The sequence below is a fragment of the Nematolebias whitei genome, chromosome 14, assembly GCF_014905685.2.
Source record: "Nematolebias whitei isolate Nwh7 chromosome 14, NemWhi1, whole genome shotgun sequence".
In the NCBI taxonomy this organism is placed as follows: Eukaryota; Metazoa; Chordata; class Actinopteri; order Cyprinodontiformes; family Rivulidae; genus Nematolebias; species Nematolebias whitei.
The window spans coordinates 16,325,281-16,333,220 of NC_056511.1; the positions used below are offsets into that span (position 1 = coordinate 16,325,281).

A 7,940-nucleotide genomic window follows, 5' to 3' on the forward strand; every position below is an offset into this window, starting at 1 on the left:
TGGCATGGAGGCAATCAGCCTGTGGCACTGCTGAGGTGTTATGGAGGCCCAGGATGCTTCGATAGCGGCCTTAAGCTCATCCAGAGTGTTGGGTCTTGCATCTCTCAACTTTCTCTTCACAATATCCCACAGGTTCTCTGGGGTTCAGGTCAGGAGAGTTGGCAGGCCAATTGAGCACAGTAATACCATGGTCAGTAAACCATTTACCAGTGGTTTTGGCACTGTGAGCAGGTGCCAGGTCGTGCTGAAAAATTAAATCTTCATCTCCATAAAGCTTTTCAGCAGATGGAAGCATGAAGTGCTCCAGAATCTCCTGATAGCTAGCTGCATTGACCCTGCCCTTGATAAAACACAGTGGACCAACACCAGCAGATGACATGACACCCCAGTGACTGTGGAAACTTGACACTGGACCTCAAGCAATGTGAATTCTGTGTCTCCTCTCTTCCTCCAGACTCTGGGACCTTGATTTCCAAAGGAAATGCAAAATTTACTGTAATCAGAGAACATAACTTTGGACCACTCAGCTGCAGTCCCAGGTGAGATGCTTCTGCCGCTGTTTCTGGTTCAAAAAAGGCTTGACCTGGGGAATGCGGCACCTGTAGCCCATTTCCTGCACACGCCTGTGCACGGTGGCTCTGGATGTTTCTACTTCAGACTCAGTCCACTGCTTCCGCAGGTCCCCCAAGGTCTGGAATTGGCCCTTCTCCACAATCCTCCTCAGGGTCACCTCTTCTCATTATGCAGCGTTTTCTGCCACACTTTTCCCTTCCCACAGACTTCCCACTGAGGTGCCTTGATACAGCACTCTGGGAACAGCCTATTCGTTCAGCAATTTCTTTCTGTGTCTTACCCTCTGTCTTGAGGGTGTCAATGATGGCCTTCTGGACAGCAGTCAGGCCGGCAGTCTTACCCATGATTGCGGTTTTGAGTAATGAACAAGGCTGGGAGTTTTTAAAAGCCTCATGAATCTTTTGCAGGTGTTAAGAGTTACGTCGTTGATTCAGATGGTTAGGTTTATAGCTTGTTTAGAGAACCTTTTCGTGATATGCTAATTTTTTGGGACAGGCATTTTGGGTTTTCATGAGCTGTATGACATAATCATCAGTATTAAAACAATTAAATACCTGAAATATTTCAGTTGGTGTGCAATGAATCTGAAATATATGAAAGTTTAATTTTTATCATTATATTATGGAAAATAATTACCTTTATCACAATATGCAAATTTTTTTAGAAGGATCTGTATATGTGTTTGTATGTTTGTATATATGTATATGAAAATTCATTTATGAAGTCCTTAGAACGAGGTGGACGATAGACAAGCGCGCACAGAACCGTAGGACAGTGTCCGAGTTCAAAGGCGCTCAGCTCAAAGCTGGCGCGGGACACCGGGATGGACAACTGTTTACAGGCCAAGTTTGCTTTAAAAACTGTTAATAATCCCCCCCCGCGCCGACCTGATGGCCGCGGGGCATTGAAACACAGACAGTCCGGGGGTAGTAGTTCCACCAAGGCGCTGGACTCACCATCAGAAATCCAAGATTCCGTGACGAACAGAAAATCCAACTCCTGATCTTTAAAAAAAGTCATTGAGGATAAACGTCTTGTTGGAAACAGACCTTGCGTTGATTGCATTTCCACGCCGATGATTGCCAAATTTACTTACCCCTGAGGCACAGAGGCACACGCTCTATTCAGCCTCTTCTTGACTGCCTAGTCAATCCGGGACTGGATGGCTTTAAACTTCTTAAGCTTCAATGAGAAGAAGTCTGAAGTCATGCTGTTCCATCCCAGTGGCTCACTCATGAACCATGACATTGACCTTTTCTCTCTAGCCCCGCTAGAGAAACAAAAGGTCACTAATCTGGGGGTGATAATGGACCCGTCCTTAAAACTCAACAGTCATGTAAACATGATGGTCAAATCCTGTTTTTTTCAGCTGAGACGGCTGTCTAAGCTGAAGCCTATACTCTCCAAAAAGAACCTTGAGACAGTGATCCACGCCTTCATAACATCTAGGCTTGATTACTGCAATTCACTTCTGTTTGGAATCAGTCAGTCCTCCATTGCTCGTCTACAACTGGTCCAAAATGCTGCAGCCCGATTTTTAACTGGTACAGGCTATAGAGAGCACATCACGCCAGTTTTGGCCTCCCTGCACTGGCTACCCATTCACCTTCGGATCCATTTCAAAATTCTCATGTATGTTTTTAAATCACTGAACAGTTCCGCCCCATCCTATCTCACTGATCTTCTGCAGCCATATGTCCCACCGCGCTCTCTGAGGTCAGCAGACCAGATGCTTCTCTCAGTCCCAGAAACCCGTCGTAAGCTCAGAGGTGACAGGGCTTTCTCTGTTGCAGGTCCACGACTGTGGAATGAGTTGCCACTGAGTGTCCGGCAGGCTCCCACACTCTCAGTTTTTAAGTCTCGCTTGAAGACCCACTTCTATTCTCTTGCCTTTAACACGGTGTGATTTGTTTTGGTCCGGTCTGTTCTCTACTCTGTTGGCCATTTTAGTTAGCTTCTGCTGCTATTTGTATCTGTATTTTTATTTTATGTTTTCCTGTCTGCTGTGCATGTTTGTTTTCGTTTGTACAGCACTTTCGTTGGCCTTGTTGCTGTTTTAAGTGCTATATAAATAAATTGCTATGGTATGGTATGGTATGGTATATGTGTATATATGTGTATGTATGTATGTATGTATGTATGTATGTATATGTCTATGTATGTATGTATGTATGTATGTATATATGTGTATGTATGTGTGTGTGTGGGTTTGTAGTCAGGTCTTCTGAACAGATTCTTCTTTGTTGAAACGTTTTGTCTTATTCAGAAGACTTCTTCAATCTGAGGAGGTGCTAAAACTCAGTCAAATAGCACTCATCAACAAGTTTCTGCTAGCCAGAACCAGTAATGACATGTAAAAGGAGGACCATCTGACAAACGATCATAAGAGCGCTGCTTGCTATTCACCTGGGGATGAGTGATTCTATTGATATTCTTACATACATATTATTGATAACAGAGGAATGCTGAATTGAGAGAGTAAAAGAAGCCACCTTTATGAAGAGAATCCATCCATCTTTAAACAGGGGCGGGGGTCTCCATATTCAACTATCGCACCTACTATTATTTCATCACTCAGCCTTCTGTGAACAACAAACAGCCATCAGAGCATTAAAGACCAATTGTTAGGCTATGTTCTCCTTTTAATAATAATAATAATAATGAATTTAATTTGTAACGCACTTTTCATTAACAAAAATCTCAAAGTGCTATTCATTTTACATATGAATAGCTATTTTTTTTTACAATTGAACCTTTATTTATACTATTACTATACTAATAAAGTTAAAGTTTTATTAATTCGACCTTTATTCATACAACAAAGTCCATGCTCAATAATCCAGGTATGCAATCCAACATTTTTCAGTCAGGTCATCTGGACAGTTTCTTTTTTTTGTGCTGAAACGTTTCGCCTTCGATCCGGAAGGCTTCATCACTCAAGTTCATTCATACAGGTTAGTTCCCATTGAGCCTCGGGGACTCATTTACAAGAGAGACCTGAATTTTAACAAAGAGGGATGACAACAGTGGAAAACAAAGACAACAATAGACAATCATAAAGGATGCGTACAAATTACCAGAATGGAACCCCCCGCGATAAACGGGGGACTACTGTATAGTAAACAACAACATATAACATGCAAGTAAGATGAATTTGTATGAATAAGTATTTCACTGACTAATAAAAGCTTAAATTCACATGATATATATTGCAAATTACTAACATAACTACACAGGTTGTGTGACAGGTTATTACACAGGTAGTGAGTAACATTGAGATTAACTGAATTATGATGGTAAGGTAGTGACATACATGATACAGCCACACAGTGCAGCAGCAATAAACATTACAGTAGGTTTCACAGATGTGGCTTGGTGCAATGTTATTGTCAATTGTTCAGTATTATTGTTAGGAGTTCAGTAATGGACAGCTTGTGGATAATAACTGTCTTTGAGTATTTTTGTACACGATGGCAGATTCCTGTATCGTCTGCCTGAGGGTAGTAGACAGAAGAGTCCTTGTGCTGGGTGGGTGTAATCCTTAATGATGCTGCGTGCTTTATGCAGACAGCGGCTGTGGTAGATGTCCTGGATGGTGTGGAGACTGCTACCAGTGATGTCCTCCACTATTTGCACCACCCTCTGTAGTCTGGCTCTGACTGGTGCAGTTCCCATACCACCCTGTGATGCAGCCTGTCAGCAGGCTCTCGGTGCACCTATAAAAGTCAGTTAAGATACTGGTGTTCGTACCAAACTTCTTCTTTTTCTATTTTAATGTGGATTAAAAGCTCCAAACTGCTGATTGTTTGCTTGGTGCATAAAAGCTGCAAAATCACATCTTTATTCCTTCTTTGAACAAGAGTATATTTGATTACACTTTGGGGAGAGTTTGATGTCAGTTTTCTCTTTTTCTTTGTCTTTGAACTGTAGGTCATACTACTCAGTGCAGGCGACCGAGTGGCAGGCCTACCCTCACTACGGCAGCAGTCAGGGACTGCCGCCGGTGGAGCTGCACCCCAACCTCTACTACCTCAACGGCATTGAGTGGGCCGGCAGCGCCATGGAGATGAGCTCGGTGGCCGCTAAGAACATAGCCCTGCTGGCGTACCATCGCTGGAACAAACAAACGGACATGGTGGACCAGAAAGATCTGATGCACAGGATCAAGACCGAGCTTTGAACCTGTCAGCTGGAAGTTGACACATTCTTATTCAAAGCTACGCTTTGAGGGGTTTGTTAAAGCAGCAGAATAATTGCTGTACTGCAAATGTCAGGTCATCTTCTCAAACCTTCGTTTGTGTATTTTTTTTAGAGACACACTGATACAGCATGTGACTTTTGATGAACGAAATCTAAGCCGCAATATGATTTATACCTTAATCTTACATGGTCATACTTAAAGCCAAGGCTTTTTTTGTTGACGGTATTAAAAATAGAACTTCACTGATGTCCAAAAACCTGTCATTTTACTGTTCTTTTCTGCTTCGCAAGCATGGGAGAAAGAACATATTGTATTGTTACTTTGTTGACATTACAGATAGTTTTGTCCCAAAATTATGAAGCTTTAATTTGTCATAAAATAAGAAAGCTAAGCGTATTTGTCCTGTGTTACCTCTTAAGGTACAGGCGCTGCATTGTATAAATAATTCCAACTCCAAAAGGATAAATCTATGACGTGCAGTCATGTTTTATCTCTTTATATCATTAATCAAAACTGCACCACTGCTCCAACTATAAACATGAGGACTGATAATGCACTTCCTATTTGCAGTCCAATCTCATTAATCTCAGCATAACTTTATATAAATTAATAAAATAGTTACGCAGTGACTCATGGGGGTGACCACTGGTGCTATGCTCTCGTGCCCCTTTCATCAGACTTGTTCTATTATCTCCCCTTCCTGCAGCTTTTGTTGCATAATCCAGCGGAAAGGGTTTTTTTCAGGGAGAAGAGCTAGCCAGCTTTCACTCTGGACTGAAAAAAGACAGATCTGCTGTTGCTTCTGCAGATGTCCCCCCCCCCCCCCCCCCCCCCCAGGGCCCAAAGTCCTCACAGACCTTATATTTCTAATACAGACTAATCTTGTTCATTGAGAAGCAGCACATTGGACATTAACAGGGAAACCTGATTTTAATAAGTTCTGGCAGTACATTCAGGCTTCGCTTTGTTTTGGTAGAAATTCATCTTCAGTCTAACGAGCCCCGTGAAATCATCAGAAGCTGTGGAGTTTGAGCAGAAACGAAGAAACATTGTTGATTATGAGTCTGTTCACTGAGGCGTCTCATATGTGCTGCATTCACAGCCGAGAAACTCAAAGAATGGCACACGGGCCAACAACACTTCATCTAATGAGCTCTGTGTCTGCTCGCTGCTGGTTTCATAGCAGCAAGAAAACAATCAATGCTTAAAATAGAATCAAAGTGAAGTTCAGAAGCTTTCTGAGTGTCATGTATGTGATTTATTTTGATGGAATAGAAGTTATTTTTCTTTTATAGTATCTGATGAGTAAAACTTATCACTTATGCTAAAGACCAGAAATATAGATGTTTTTTTTTTCATTAAAAGCATTGTGAATATGTCTTCTAAAGAGGCTGACCCACTCTTTTTAATTCCGTTTATTGAAAAAAAATCCACGGGAAGTTATTTATGAAACGGAAATATTAAAGCAGAAACTTTTTAGAGCTTCCATCATATCACAATCCTTGACAAATTACTGAACAGTAAAAACATGGTTTAATTAAAAATAATAATTCTAATCCTCGAAGGGCAAATAATAATTCCATTAATTAATGATGTTAACAAAAATCAGCAAATCCTCTTTAATTTATATAAAGATAACTGTTAATGTAATCCTGTAAAGATGAGCTGAGTAAAGTGAAAGTATTGTATGTGAGGCTTTTAAAAATGACCAGAATATTCATTCTAGCGAAAAGCTTCAAGCTTTGAAACATTAGAATTGTTGGTGAGTTGAAATTTGATTTATTGATGATGTGAAATCAGCACATGACATTTTACCTTTGTCGCCATCTTCCTTTAGAACCATTTTAAGCTGTACTTTAGAACCACCGTGAGCAGGAATGTATTAAAGGAGTTAATAAAAGTTTCAACCGGTGTCATTTTTTATTGTACTTTGAATTCAAGTCTCATGCTTCCACAGAAAAGTTAGTCACAGCTTCACTCCCTGCATGAAAGTCACTAAAATGAGTTTTAATTATTAACAGCACTGCTGAGTAGGAAACGCACCTTTTGAAGTTGATATAAATCCCTGAGAAGTCCCATTTCACCAGAAGCTCAGAAATTCCACAGAAGACAAACTCACTATTGAAAAGACTTAATATTTTATCTCACTGTTGGATGGATGGATTCATTCAACCTTTATTTATACAGGTTAATCCCATTGAACCTCGGGGACTCATTTACAAGAGAGACCTGATTTCTTTAACAGAGTGATGACGAGTGGATAACAACAACAACAATAGACAATCATAAAAGAGGCATACAAATTTATTATTTTTTAAACAAATTAAAATAAAATGGCAACCAAAAGGAAAAAGTATTGGAAAAAAAACTGCTAGGTTGCAAGACAGTGTAGAAAACTAAAAACAGGAATATGTCTGCATTGGTTCTTGCCAGGAACTTAACAAATGTTTGAAGCCACTTAGAGAGGTCAAGCTCGAGAGCTTCAGATCTTTTTGCAAGATATTCCAGGAAACAGGAGCAGAGTAGGAGAAGGCCCTTTTGCCAAGTTCAGTCCTCACTGAGGGAACACTGCAGGTAATTATGTCCTGGGAGCGCACGCTGTAGCTGCACTCACGCAGAGACATGTAGGAGGAGATGTATGAAGGCAGCAGACCAAGAAGTGATTTAAAGATGATAATGTTCCAGTGGGAGAGTGCGTGAAGTTAATGATGACCAGTTAACCAGTGAATACAGGGTGCAGTGGTGGGTACGGTAGTTACAACCAGTTATGAACCGTAATGCACCATGATAGACAGCATCCAACATCTGCAGGGTTCTTGTAGGAGCGTTCATGTAAATAATGTCACCGTAGTCAATGGAGGGAAGGAAAGTTGCAGTTACAAGGCATTTTCTAGCATTCAGAGTTAAACAAGAACTATTTCTGAAAAAGAAACCCAGTTTAACTTTACTGGGTTTTCCATGTGAAGCTTAAAAGAGAGATGCGAGGCGACCAAGATACCCAGATATTTGTAGGAATCGACAAACTCAACAGGGACACCATTTGAGGATAAAACCAGAGGACGAACTGCTGGGACCGACTTCCTGTTTGAAAAAAGCATCACTAGATAGATGGATAGATGGATAGATAGATAGATAGATAGATAGATAGATAGATAGATAGATAGAT

At 40.8% G+C, this 7,940-nt stretch overlaps 1 protein-coding gene across 1 annotated transcript in view; it reads right to left on the bottom strand.

The window, feature by feature from the left end:
• Positions 1 to 7,940, bottom strand: part of LOC119420857 (clathrin interactor 1) — a 218,685-nt gene that overhangs the window by 4,712 nt on the left and 206,033 nt on the right. The window lies entirely within an intron of this gene.